Source organism: Salmo salar, chromosome ssa02, assembly GCF_905237065.1.
Source record: "Salmo salar chromosome ssa02, Ssal_v3.1, whole genome shotgun sequence".
Classification (NCBI taxonomy): domain Eukaryota; kingdom Metazoa; phylum Chordata; class Actinopteri; order Salmoniformes; family Salmonidae; genus Salmo; species Salmo salar.
The window spans coordinates 30760721-30775743 of record NC_059443.1 but is presented as its reverse complement, the minus strand read 5'-3'; the positions used below and the strand labels follow the sequence as shown (position 1 = coordinate 30775743).

The 15023-nt window shown below is 40.7% G+C and overlaps 1 pseudogene; it reads right to left on the bottom strand.

Moving 5' to 3' along the window:
* Window positions 1-665: 665 nt before the first annotated feature.
* On the bottom strand, window positions 666-9530 carry LOC106579694 (tubulin beta chain-like; annotated as a pseudogene).
* Window positions 9531-15023: the final 5493 nt, after the last annotated feature.

The window sequence follows — 15023 nt, the reverse complement described above, 5'->3', positions numbered from 1 at the left end:
TAGGAATAGGAGTGAATCTTTCCATTATTATTCGGATAGTTTGGGATCCGGTATCATTTGCATCAGTGTTTACACAGCCATTTCCCCTCTCTAATGTCTGTTCTCTGTTTCTTTTATGAACGTGTATTATTTGAATGCATTACTCTGGGTACACATTTTCCAACTCATTAATGTTCCCTTATGGTGTTTCCTTTCATATTATAACAAGAGTAAGAGCAAACCATTCTTAAATATAATTATCTGGCTATTGCACCAATACTAATATAGGCCTATTCTATTGTGTTCATGAATATTCATAGTTTTTTCCATTTTGAGGCAGTTCAAGCCTTATTGCTGCACTTATCTCATCCAGATGCATCTTATCCAGATGCTACTCTGTTGTCATAGTGGGGAATAGCGCTGCTTTGGGCCTGTAATATGCTGTGAGTTTAATGTTATTCCAATGATATAACTAACTTTCCTCCTCTCTGGCCCATGATGATGGTATGCATCAACAGCCTCCCTAGTGTATCAAACTGTGTGACTCAAAGCACTCACAGTACTCAACAAAAAACACATATCTTTCTATCTCAGATTTCACAATGTGGATGGAATGATAACTTGTAACATCTGTCAGTCAAACAGTATGCCTATTGGTACAGGACAAATGAGGACAAGACAACAGATGAACATTAGTTCATTTATTCGCAGTCACAAGGGGTGTGTCTAATTTTCTATAATACTTTCCATTAGATAAAAAAAATGCTCCAAATTGGTTTTGGGACCCCTTTAACTTTTTCTTGCTTCTAAGTTACTTTGAGGTTTTTTCCCATATGGTTTCACAGCTTCATTTGGCCCTTCGAATACAATCTTCATCTTGAAAGCTCTGTCTTTAAGCGTCATCGTCTTCAGCCTCCTCCTCGAACTCTCCCTCTTCCTCAGCGGTGGCGTCCTGGTACTGCTGGTACTCAGACACCAGGTCGTTCATGTTGCTCTCTGCCTCAGTGAACTCCATCTCGTCCATACCCTCTCCAGTATACCAGTGCAAGAAGGCCTTGCGGCAGAACATGGCAGTGAACTGCTCAGAGATACGCTTGAACAGCTCCTGGATGGCTGTGCTGTTGCCGATGAAGGTGACAGACATTTTTAGACCACGGGGTGGGATATCGCAGACAGCGGTCTTCACGTTGTTGGGGATCCATTCCACGAAGTAGCTGCTGTTCTTGTTCTGGATATTAAGCATCTGCTCGTCCACCTCCTTCATGGACATTTGGCCCTGGAACACTGCGGCCACAGTAAGGTAGCGGTCGTGACGAGGGTCGCAGGCGGCCTTCATGTTTTTTGCGTCAAACACCTGCTGGGTAAGCTCGGGCACGGTACTGCTGGCTGCCCCTGCTGGTGAGGGGGGCGAAGCCGGGCATGAAGAAGTGCAGACGGGGGAAGGGCACCATGTTGACGGCCAGTTTGCGGAGGTCAGCGGTGAGCTGGCCAGGGAAGCGCAGGCAGGTGGTGACGCCGCTCATGGTGGCTGACACCAGGTGGTTGAGGTCACCGTAGGTGGGCGTGGTCAGTTTGAGTGTGCGGAAGCAGATGTCATAGAGGGCCTCGTTATCGATGCAGAACGTCTCAACTGTGTTCTCCACTAGCTGGTGAACAGAGAGGGTGGCGTTGTAGGGCTCCACCACTGTGTCTGATACCTGGAAAGAAACAGAGAGAGAGAGAGAGAGAGAGAGAGAGAGAGAGAGAGAGAGAGATTCAAGTAATTTATATTATCTGCCTCATTAAGTACATTTGCATTGAAGCACTAGAAAAATTATGCACAAAGAAGAAACACTCAATATACACACTATATTTTTTTTTACTGTAAGATATTAAACGCATTTGAACAATACACGTTTATCTGATAAATCAGTGCACAATTGGCCGCAGAGATCTGAACTGCAAGTACGGCTGACATGACAGTACCTTGGGTGAGGGCACCACGCTGAAGGTGGTCATGATGCGGTCAGGGTACTCCTCTCTGATCTTGCTGATGAGCAGGGTGCCCATGCCCGACCCCGTGCCTCCGCCCAGAGAATGGGTGAGCTGGAAGCCCTGCAGGCAGTCACAGTTTTCTGACTCCTTCCTCACTACGTCCAGGACAGAGTCCACCAGCTCTGCTCCCTCTGTGTAGTGGCCCTTTGCCCAGTTGTTACCAGCACCGCTCTGGCCTGAAGGAAGGGGAGAAGGGAGTAATAGGAAGGAGAATACATTTAACTTGTATTGTATATGAAACAAATCTAGTTATGATAATCAATAGCCCCCCCCCCATTCTACTGGGTTCTCTTGGGTGCCCAATTCTAACATATCTTTTTAACACTCACTAGCTGAAACATTTTCTGTTATATCCATCCCCAACCATTACCTACAAACAGGTTGTATGTCCACCTACCAAACACAAAGTTGTATGGCCTGAAGATCTGTCCAAAGGGTCCGGACCTCACAGAGTCCATGGTGCCAGGCTCAAGGTCCACGAGGACAGCCCTGGGCACATATTTACCACCTCCATGAGAGACAGAGACAGAGGGGAGGAGGGAAAAGACATCAGGTGAATACTGTAGGAAACCATTACCAAAACAACTCTCCACCAGCATTGCCATATAGACTGGGTTAAATATGCTACATATTAAAATGTGTCAGGATCATGGCAATAGATTTTGGGGTGTGGTACCTGTTGCCTCGTTGTAGTAGACACTGATTCTGTCCAACTGCAGCTCGCCGTCTCCATGGTAGGTGCCTGTGGGGTCGATCCCGTGCTCATCGCTGATCACCTCCCAGAACTACAGACACTAAATTGATGACAGCACATCAGTTTCCTAGGGTCATATGCCACACGTTTTATAGAGAGAGGAATGCAACGTTTTATAGAGAGAGGAATGCATAGCAAACAAAGACTGAAGCATGAGCCGATATGTCTGAAATCAGTCTCTCTTGTTGTGGAGTATGATGAAAACAACAGGAAATTCTTGGCTCACTAAACCAAATGTAACCAGTGCTTTACTTGGGATAAAAGAAGTGCAGGAGCTGTCTTTATCCAAGACGGTCCATTAGATTATGTTCACCTAAATTCACAAATTACATAATGCTATAGAGACCTCTGATTATTCACTGTTATTCATACTTATTTTTGATGACTTCTCCATGACTTTTAACCAAATGATCATGACTATTATTATAGCCTACATGAAAAAGTATGCATTATTGACACTGGAAAGCTGCTGTGTCTGATCCCATGTAGGCCTACCATCTCCTGCTGTTGTGTCCTTGATCAAGGCTCTTAACCCCCACAAAGTAGGACTGCACTGTTAGTTACATGTCCACATGTGGTCAACCCTCCATCTGGAGAGCTCCTGGGTATGAAGGCTTGGCTTTTGATCCAGCCCTGAAACACCCAAATCTGCCTATCAAGGTCCTGTTGAACAGCTGATGTTTAGGCTACAAGATGGTTAGACCAGGGCTTGAACAAAAGCCTGCAGTAGCTATCCTGGAGGATGGTTGCCAGCCTTGATATAAAATATTTCAACATTACAACCACATACTTTTGTCTTTATTAAATTATTCCCCCATTCAATGAATCAGGGATCAAATGGATAAGGTAGGCTACTTGAAAGCAAGGTATCTAACTAGACATGTTAATATATAATGCTCAAATATTCATGTTTCAGGGGAGATCGATGTACAAATCAAATCAAATCAAATGTATTTATATAGCCCTTCGTACATCAGCTGATATCTCAAAGTGCTGTACAGAAACCCAGCCTAAAACCCCAAACAGCAAGCAATGCATGTGAAAGAAGCACGGTGTACAGCAAGTTATTTTTCAATCAGGCCATTCTTAGAATATATTTAAACGTTGCAATGACATGGCTGCTGTTTAATAGAGGGATACACAGCTTTTGACGGTTCACATTTATTTATTGCCGGTGGAAAGTTGACAACGACATGAATGCTTAGTTAGCTATAGTTAACTAGCAAGATAACTGCTACAAGTGATGCTTTGAATTGGCCATTTAGTTCATCTGTTGTCTGTCATTTTTTTTAATACCTGCTGCTGAAATGTCGCGCTCTCTCTCCTCAAGCAACGGCCCACTCGCACTGGCACACACATACACGCACAGAAGAGTCATTCTGATAATGGCTGATATGTTGATTTTTAAGTGACTGATCATATTTAAAAGTGTGCCTTCATGAATTACATTAACAAAAATGATTAAACTAATTTCCATGACCTTACAAACCCTCATTTAACAACTTGGAACAGCGCATCATGTGCATTCAGGTTGGCGCATTTTCAATCTGCACAGTCTCAAACAGCCTACTGTCACGCACAGACTGGCGGCAAATGAACTTCAACAAACTGGACAAATCCGGCCCAAATCAAGCACGGAATGTAACACCATAGAGTGGTCAATACACTGGCTGACAGAAGATGAAATTGACTCAGGCCTCACACCAGCAAGGACCCTCATGTGCTGGGCATGAAAAAAACATTTAATGATTAAAAAAAACCCTGAGCTTTCTTATATCGCTCAGATATAGAACAGACACTTCAAAACAGACCTCCCTTTTATTAAATGTTTGACTGTCTTTATACATGTTTGAATATCTGTTTTTACATGTATAGATCTGTTATTCAATGCATGTCTATGGGCTAATAGCAGTAAGGCCAAATTCAATGTTTCATGTACTGAACAAAAATATAAACTCAACGTGCAACAATTGAATAGATTTTACTGAGTTACAGTTCATAGGAGTAAATTAGTCAATTGAAATGAATTCATTAGGCCCTAATCTATGGATTTCACATGACTGGGAATACAGATATGCATTTGTTGGTCACAGATACCTTTAAAAAAAAAATGGGTCTTGCAATGGGCTTCAGGATCTCGTGACACGATTTTTGTGCATTCAAATTGCCATCGATAAAATACAATTGTGTTCGTTGTCCGTAGTTTATGCCTGCACATACCATAACCCCACTGCCATCATTGACACTTGCAAACCACTCACCCACACGACGCCATACACATGGTCTGCGGTTGTGAGGCCCATTGGATGTACTGCCAAATGATCTAAAATGACGTTGGAGGCGGCTTATGGTAGAGAAATTAAAATGATCTGGCAACAGCTCTGGTGGACATTTCTGCAGTCAGCATGCCAATAGCATGCTCCCTCAAAACTTGAGACATCCATGGCATTGTGTAACAAAACTACACATTTTAAAGTGGCCTTTTATTGTCCCCAGCACAAGTTGCACCTGTGTAATGATCAATGCTGTTTAGTCAGTTTCTTGATATGCCACACCTGTCAGGTGGATGGATTATCTTGGCAAAGGAGAAATCCTCATGAAGAGGGATGTAAATAAATCTGTGTACAAAATTTGAGATAAATCTATTTAAATATTCATAGACTGAGATAGATGGCTATAATAGTGTTATTGGAACAGAGGAGGCGTTTAAAAGGCCATGTGAGGAGAGGGAGAGAACACAAAGGACACGCAGATCTTTTCATAGACAAATATGAAAATTAAATCCATTTGCAGGCAGTCAGAGTTAATTGAGAAAGCTGATCATCTCTAGATCTGTAATCGTGTCTAGTTCACCCCTTGAGGAGCATGCTTGCGTGTGTGTGTGTGTGTGTGTGTGTGTGTGTGTGTGTGTGTGTGTGTGTGTGTGTGTGTGTGTGTGTGTGTGTGTGTGTGTGTGTGTGTGTGTGTGTGTGTGTGTGTGTGTGTGAGAGAGTGTGACCTTTTGTTTCAGACATTTGTTTATGTTGGTGCCTCTGCTAATTTTCTGTAAAGAGCAGCATTAAGGGATGATTTGGGATAATCTGGATAAACAGTCTGTATATCAGATCAGTAGTTAAGAGAGATTTGAGGGTACTCAACTGTATGGACTCAATATACAGTAGCAATCAGTGTTTTGATAAACCATGTATGCACAGGCAATATGACCAAGTGACCTTAATCTGAGAGAGAGAGAGAGAGAGAGAGAGAGGGAGTCAAAGAAAGAGGATGAGTGAGGGACAGCCAAAGATAGGACAGATGCCTTCAACTGGGCTGTCAATCAGATCCGGCCGGTGGCCATCCAACCCATGACACCCTAGAGGGGGTAGCGTCCTCTCTTTCAGGCCACCAGTAATGTTATTCTAACTAACGCTTTACTAAACTAACAGTTACATAGACACCAGCGAGGTTCACTGTCCATTGAAGTAGCTTATACTACCGTTCAAAAGTGTGGGGTCACTTAGAAACGTCCTTGTTTTTAAAAGAAAAGCACATTTTTTGCCCATTTAAATAACATCAAATTGATCAGAAATACAGTGTAAACATTGTTAATGTTGTAAATGACTACTGATTTTTAATGGAATATCTACATAGGCGTACAGAAGCCTATTATCAGAAACCATCACTCCTGTGTTCCAATGGCACATTGTGTTAGCTAATCCAAGTTTATCATTTTAAAAGGCTAATTGATCATTAGAAAACCCTTTTTCAATTATGTTAGCACAGCTGAAAACTGTTGTTCTGATTAAAGAAGCAATGTTTTGCTTAATGAAGCTGCCAGTTGAGGACTTGTGAGGCGTCTGTTTCTCAAACTAGACACTCTAATGTACTTGTCCTCTTGCTCAGTTGTGCACCGGGGCCTCCCACTCCTCTTTCTATTCTGGTTAGAGCCAGTTTGCGATGTTCTGTGAAGGGAGTAGTACACAGCGCTGAACGAGATCTTCAGTTTCTTGGCAATTTCTCACATGGAATAGCCTTCATTTCTCAGAACAAGAATAGACTGATGAGTTTCAGAAGAAAGTCCTTTGTTTCTGGCCATTTTGAGCCTGCAATCGAACCCACAAATGCTGATGCTCCAGATACTAGTCTAAAGAAGGCCAGTCTTTCAAAAACAAGGACATTTCTAAGTGACCCCAAACTTTTGAACGGTAATGTACATTCAATGTGGATTTCAATTGAATGTGAAATTGTATTGATCTCAGAGACATATGATGTATATGTATGACCTGATAGTATCATCAATCTGTACATTGGAACTGCCTTCTTGACCAAGTCTCCCGACAAAAAGAGATTCCTTGTCTCAATAGGACTTCTCAGTCTAAAGAAAAGTTGAATGAAAAGAATAGACCGTGCCATGACATAATCCAAAGGAAAATGTTTTATTCATAGGGCACCTCTCTCTTTCTTACACACTCCCCTTCTTGTCCCTCGCTCTCTCTCGCTCTTTCTTCTCATCTCTGTCGGTCTCTCTTCCTCCAGTAGTGTCAGATTAAATCGCTGTTGAACCCAGTGACTTCACCGTCTGTTACGTCAGCTGTTTCCTCTGTCTGTATGTCCCTCCCACACCCCATCCGCCCCTAATTTGGTTAGGGGAAGACAAACATTGATTAGGATGAGGCGGGCAGTGCTACTGTACGGCCCTGCTTTTAAGTGGACATTATTAAAATGAACTCTAGCAGCCGGAAACGGCTCTGCCATCATGATAATGATGAGCTGAACTGTATGTCTGAGGAAGGAATGACCTTGGCATGGTTCTGTGGCTCTATAATGACCATGGACCTGGGGTAGTCATGACAACCTTAGGCACCCTGATACAGAGAATATGGATTTGATTGGTCTGACTGGACCATTATGTCCTCCATTGTAGGCCTATATGAGCTATCAACCAGAAAGACTGTCAAACAGTTTACCCCATAGGCCTATGAGAGACTGGGTGGGGTTGGGGTACTTCTATCTGATGATGTCAAGGCTTATTGTACATGGGAAATGGACCAGTAACACAAACCAGTCACACCCTACAAAACAAAAAGATGATCTCATCGAGAACAAAGCAATGTCAACATTTTGTCTCTCCAATTTGGAAAAGACCAAACAACTGACAGACCTCTCAAATTGTATTTTATTCTCTTCCCATCATTGTAAATTATGCACCCCCACTCTTCTCAATGCTCTCCTGCACCACCTCTCACACACCAGTGGAAAGCTCTGTCAGCGTCTACACAGCCCGCTGGAATAAATCGAATCGATATATCGACCCAGTATCTGAAGGAAAACATGTAACTTGTCTCTTGCGCATAGCAGGCTACATGAATAGATGTAAATGTCTTGAACGCAAGTTTCTCACATATGCGAGGCAAAAGGGCAAGTCACCATTTCACAGTTTGACAGACCTTGACAAGTGAAGAATAGGTTGATTTAAGACAATAATGCGAGAGCAGCTTTAACGCGATCTGGAGACGTAGACACGCCAGAGAACCCGGTTAAACCGTGATAATAAGGGATTTATATGTTTGAATGTAATGATTAAATAATTCTACCCTGAGACTTAACTATTAGGGATATGGTCTATATAGCATGTAGAATGAGTAACTAAAGGGTTAAACATAAGTATAACGAGGTTGGACTAGGATAAGAGAAGAATTTGTTTCTGTGTGTTTAAGTAAACACCAAGAACTGTTAAACTGTGGTTGACCTGCCCTAGCTTGAACTCTGAGGGTTTAAGATATGAGAGGGAGTCCCCCTCGAGGTTTCCCTAATCTCAGAGGAATGAAAATGTCGGCTGGGTAATGATCTACAGTGTTAAGAGATCTGGGCCTTAATGTTAGTGTGTATGTGTGTGCGTAAGTGCGGAGCCTGGTATATAATGATGTCTCTGTACAATGGACTTCAGAGCGCGCCCTCCTGAATAAACACGTCTGATTCTTGTAAGCTGGGCCTCCGTCTGTGTTATTCAACCAGAATCTTACACATTCTGGGTGGCAGACAGAGTATTTTCATTGAAGTTAACATTGAGAACATAATTCTCATGACAACCGATAATCCTCGACAATTGCACACAGCAATTCCACACACTGGCTCACACAGACGTACAAACGCATACATTTATCACAGAGTTCTTAATTGTGGAGTTACAATACTTTAACAAATGGTAGCTATCACACACCCAATTCACTCTGCGTATTGTATGAAATAATATTGCAATAGGCCTAAATAGTCTCCAAATAAAAAGGTAGCTTAATAGGGTGAATGTGACTGGATGGTTATCCATTCTTTGTAGTAGTTTTCAGTTGTGCTGATTCATTTGAAACAAGCCTTTACTATATTATAGACAGTCATTCAATAAACTGCTTTGATCATTTATCCAAACCATTGTAGTTGTAATACTGAGGATGTAAAGTTTTATTATTAGGTTTAAAAAGGAAGCCACTACCACTTTCTGTGATAAAACAAAAGCTCAAAGCATAGTGGTCTCATCTCGCGCTATATCCTAATCTAATGTATCAAATCCAACCTGACAATTTAAAAAAAATTCTATGAAACTGCAACAGTTAGACTACAACAGCAGTTCATAATTAGGATGATGAATGTTTAGGTTCTTACTTTGGCACCAATCTGGTTACCGCACTGGCCGGCTTGGATATGCACGATTTCCCTCATGTTGACAGGTAAAAATGTCGAGACACAAAGAGACAGCGAACCATGAAGACCCAACCGAACTAGTGTGGTCAATGGTTTTGATAATCTGGACACGAGAAAGCTGCCAGCAGCACAAACAATGATGTCACTTTCATATGGTAATGAGGAAACTTCAAACTAAAAGGCCGCATTTCAAAATATTGTTATGTGGATAACTCATTCAAAAGATATTACATTTTAATCACTGGACACTTCTATTGTGACAACAAGAAAACGCAATGAGTAATTTGAGAAAAAAATATGAATAAAAACATATATATTCCAATAATGAAAAAATACAATGTTGACATTGGTATGTTGAGAATATTGGGCTGTAGAGAGAGAACTTTTCTACCTGTCTCAGCTAAAGTGGAGTGGAAAAGACTCAGTAGGGTCTCTACTAACCAAATGCGTAGTTTTGAAGGGGATTGTGTCATATGTACATACCCAGCAACACAGCTTTAACTAGTCTGGTACTGTCCATGGTTCTGAAATCAATTCACACAAAAAATGAACAAAAAAAGAAACACAAAGGTCAACTTTTTTTTGATCAAAACAAAATCTAATTTATTTACAAGTTAAATGTAATGAATATTAACCAGGCTGTTAAGACAGTATAATCAATCACAATTCTGAACAGCAATGGAGAAATGTATTTACAAGTTGTAGGCCGATTTGTGATTCTTCAGGTTAGCAGATTCTTCAGGTTAGCAGTATACAGCAAAAGCATAGGACTATTACCTAGTTTAAAACAATTATAACAAAGGCAAGATTATTTACAAGCTATTTTGTCATGATTATGGATCAAGGTCAGCAAAGGGTCTTTTTGTAGAGTTTAAAATGTACTACAAGAGACAGCAAGGCTACATGGCTAACAGTACACAGTATGATCAAGCTTTCAGAACAACAATGGAGAACATTCTTTACAAGTTATAGGCCTCTATGTGTTGCTTTTTCAATTAAGGTCAGCAGTATACATTAAAGGTCCATTAACTAAGTTTTCTAAACCAATAACAGAGACACGATTGGAAGATAATACATAATACAGAGAGGTGTTTATTATCTATCAAGGTCAGTAGTCATTTTCTGTAGAGTTTAAAATGCATTACGTTGTAATTTTCTCTCTGATAACTCAATTAAAACATACCATCGCATTCCATTGTGACAAAGTGTAGCCACATTGCCCTCTAATAAGACTGCTTTAGAGAACAAGTACACATAAATACCACTACCGTCTGACTGTTTTCTAAAATAGGGACACCGATGAGGAAATTCATAGTTTAGTGTCACATCCACCACAAATCCATACATTGCCAGATACTGTAATGCCAGGTATTTCTGAATTGGACGTAGTTTATCCTTTCATTCTCTTTCATATTGGCTTAAGGAATCCATCATTGTAATGGAATGGAATGCAATTACTGCTGCTAACTACAGTATATGTTGCATATCTATGGCTATAACTGTCCAATGTGACTTTAAGTTCACAGGCACTATCACATGCTCAAAAGCCACCAATTGTGCACCATTCCAGGCACATTTGGTGTAATCTCTTTGCTGTCACAAAACAGACTGTAATTCCTGACTTGCAAAAGATGCAAGGGACATTAGAACAAATTGTTCCTTCAGATGTGACTTCAAAAGATCATTGTACCTGTCAATTATTCTATCCTTGAACCACTTGTTGTCATGGCTTAATAATCCTCTTTAGTAAGTGGAGATGGAAGAGTTTTGGTTGCCTTTGTTTAGAACTCGATGAGTCATTCTTTGTGCATTTGTCAGAGCACAGATGACTTTTGTCTTTTTGAAGAAAATGTAATACTTTTCCACTGTGTTTCTTCTGTTATGATACCAGATAGAACACAGCTTGCTTCAGGAGTTCTTGGACCTTCTCTAAGGTAATACCATGTATTACGTTGAAGAGAAAGAAGTGGGTGGAGTAAGGAGTCACCAGTACTCTGTATTAAACCCGTTGCCCAGCACAAGAGACCCATTTAAGTTTTGCAGACTCTGTTGAGTCATTCCAATAACACATATTTTATTAGAAGTGTATTTCTTTAAATATAGTCTACACAATAGCTTTCGACATGACAGTATTTCTGTAAACTTTTAAAAGAAATGCTGGTATAAATAATAGAATATGTCAAATTATGCATGTATTTTTTCAGAGGTGGTTGTAATGCAGTGAAAAACAGTTGTACTGCACTAGAGTGCAAAAAAAGGATATTCCCAAGTTTAGCATGTCTTTGCAGGGGGCCTCTTGTTTTTATTTTTTTATAATCTATGATGGTGCTGCCAGTATAATATCCCACTGCTAGGAGAATGGTAATCCTCTGGACTGGGTCCAGAGAGAGACTGCGGGGGCTGGGCTGGACACTGGGAGTGACTTTCATATAATAGCGTGGAGATCGATTTCATTTCTATTCATACCCCATTCAGGAAGTGTATTGAAATTATATTTATGAACAAACAACTAAATTACTACTTATAAACATTACATTTAACCCCAACTCTGTATAATTTAAAAGTTTTGATGATATTTTCAGTCCTGAAGTTGAACCTTTAACTGACAGTTCAAAATTTACTGGGGGGGTTCAACTGAAGGTGTCATTTAAAAAAATGCACCCCCATCCCCAACATTAAAACATATTTTCACATGACCCTCCCCTTGTACTGTAAAAAAATGGCACACCCTTCCCCCTCATAGAATTAACTCACAATAATGTTTACGACCGCAAATAACAATAACTGTGGTGACCAGGTGTTTATAAGCGTGGATTTGGACTTTGTCACTTAAGCATGCTTTTGTGGCACAGTCACCTTGGTGATAAAAACGTCATGCCAGGGCAAGCCCTTATTTTTAGTGTTTCTTAAATCCCCTATGGGAAATATTAAGGGTGTTAAAATTATTGGAACCATTTCCTTGTTTGACAGCTAGATTTCTGGGTAGTGTGACATCTCCACTGTGGAGAGATTATTATGGACAAAAGTGCGAGATAATTTTTATTTGTCAAACAGCAGCCATGCATCGATCATCATGTCACCATAATAAGACCCTTGATACTTTACTCCATAAAAAGGTTGGATGGAAACCTTACATTTTCACTGCAGCCTAGAGTAGAATTTTGTACTCACTTGAAAACAATAACGCAATTATTCATTGTATTGTGGTGCTGTCGGTTAGTCTAGGTAGGATAACTGTATTGTCCCTAAACAAGATTAATAGGGGAGCTTTTTGAGCTGCATGTCTCATGTCTTCACTGTTCAAATCAAATTTAATTCTATTTGTCACATGCGCCGAATACAACAGGTGAAATGCTTACTTACTAGCCCTTAACCAACAATGCAGAGTAAAAAAAAAAGTTTGCTAAATAGACTAAAGGACAAATAGTAACACAATAAAATAACAATAACGAGGCTATATACAAGGGTACCAGTACCGAGTCAATGTGTAAGGGTACGGGTCAATTTAGGTAATTGAGGTAATATGTACAGTGGAAGTCGGAAGTTTACATACACTTAGGTTGGAGTCATTAAAACTCGTTTTTCAACCACTCCACAAATTTCTTGTTAACAAACTATAGTTTTGGCAAGTCGGTTAGGACATCTACTTTGTGCATGACACAAGTCATTTTTCCAACAACTGTTTACAGACAGATTATTTCACTTATAATTGTAACGATCGTCAAAAGGAGTAGACCAAGGTGCAGCGTGGTACGTGTTCATCTTGAATTTATTTTAACTCAGAACACTTCAACAAAAGCATAAACAATGACAAACGACCATCACGTCTTGCATGCTACAACGAGCAGTACAAAAATAAGATCCCACAACTACAGGTAGGGAAAGGCTGCCTAAGTATGATTCCTAATCAGAGACAACGATAGACAGCTGCCTCTGATTAGGAACCATACTCGGCTCAACACAAAGAAATATAAACCATAGAATGCCCACCCCACACCCTGACCTAACAACCTAGAGAAATAAACCGTCTCTCTCAGGTCAGGGTGTGACAATAATTCACTGTATCACAATTCCAGTGGGTCAGAAGTTTATATACACTAAGATGACTGTGCCTTAAAACAGCTGTGAAAATTCCAGAAAATGATGTCATGCCTTTAGAAGCTTCTGATAGGCTAATTGACATAATTTGAGTCAATTGGAGGTGTACCTGTGGATGTATTTCAAGGCCAACCTTCAAACTCAGTGCCTCTTTGCTTGACATCATGGGAAAATCAAAAGAAATCAGCCAAGACCTCAGAAAAAAAATTGTAGACTTCCACAAGTCTGTTTCATCCTTGGGAGCAATTTCCAAATGCCTGAAGGTACCACGTTCATCTGTACAAACAATAGTACGCAAGTATAAACACCATGGGACCACGCAGCCGTCATACCGCTCAGGAAGGAGACGCGTTCTGTCTCCTAGAGATGAACGTACTTTGGTGCGAAATGTGCAAATCAAGCCCAGAACAACAGCAAAGGACCTTGTGAAGATGCTGGAGGAAACAGGTACAAAAGCATCTATATCCACAGTAAAACGAGACCTATATCGACATAACCTGAAAGGCCGCTCAGCAAGGAAGAAGCCAATGCTCCAAATCCGCCATAAAAAAGCAAAACTATGGTTTGCAACTGCACATGGGGATAAAGATTGTACTTTCTGGAGAAATGTCCTCTGGTCTGATGAAACAAAAATAGAACTGTTAGGCCATAATGACCATCGTTATGTTTGGAGGAAAAAGGGGGAGGCTTGCAAGCTGAAGAACACCATCCCAACCGTGAAGCACAGGGGTGGCAGCATCATGTTGTGGGGGTGCTTTGCTGCAGGAGGGACTGGTGCACTTCACAAAATAGACGGCATCATGAGGTAGGAAAATAATGTGGATATATTGAAGCAATATCTCAAGACATCAGTCAGGAAGTTAAAGCTTGGTCGCAAATGGGTCTTCCAAATGGACAATGACCCCAAGCATACTTCCAAAGTTGTGGCAAAATGGCTTAAGGACAACAAAGTCAAGGTATTGGAGTGGCCATCACAAAGCCCTGGCCTCAATCCTATAGAAAATTTGTGGGGAGAACTGAAAAAGCGTGTGCGAGCAAGGAGGCCTACAAACCTGACTCAGTTACACCAGCTCTGTCAGGAGGAATGGGCCAAAATTCACCCAACATATTGTGGGAAGTTGTGGAAGGCTACCTGAATCGTTTGACCCAAGTTAAACAATTAAAGGCAATGCTAACAAATACTAATTGAGTGTATGTAAACTTCTGACCCACTGGGAATGTGATGAAAGAAATAAAAGCTGAAATAAATCATTCTCTACTATTATTCTGACATTTCACATTCTTAAAATAAAGTGGTGATCCAAACTGACCTAAGACAGGGAATTTTTTCTAGGATTAAATGTCAGGAATTGTTTAAATGTATTTGGCTAAAGTGTATGTAAACTTCTGACTTAAACTGTACATGTAGGTAAGGGTAAAGTGACTATGCATAGATAATAAACAGAGAGTAGCAGCAGCGTGTGTGATGGAATGTGTGTGTGTG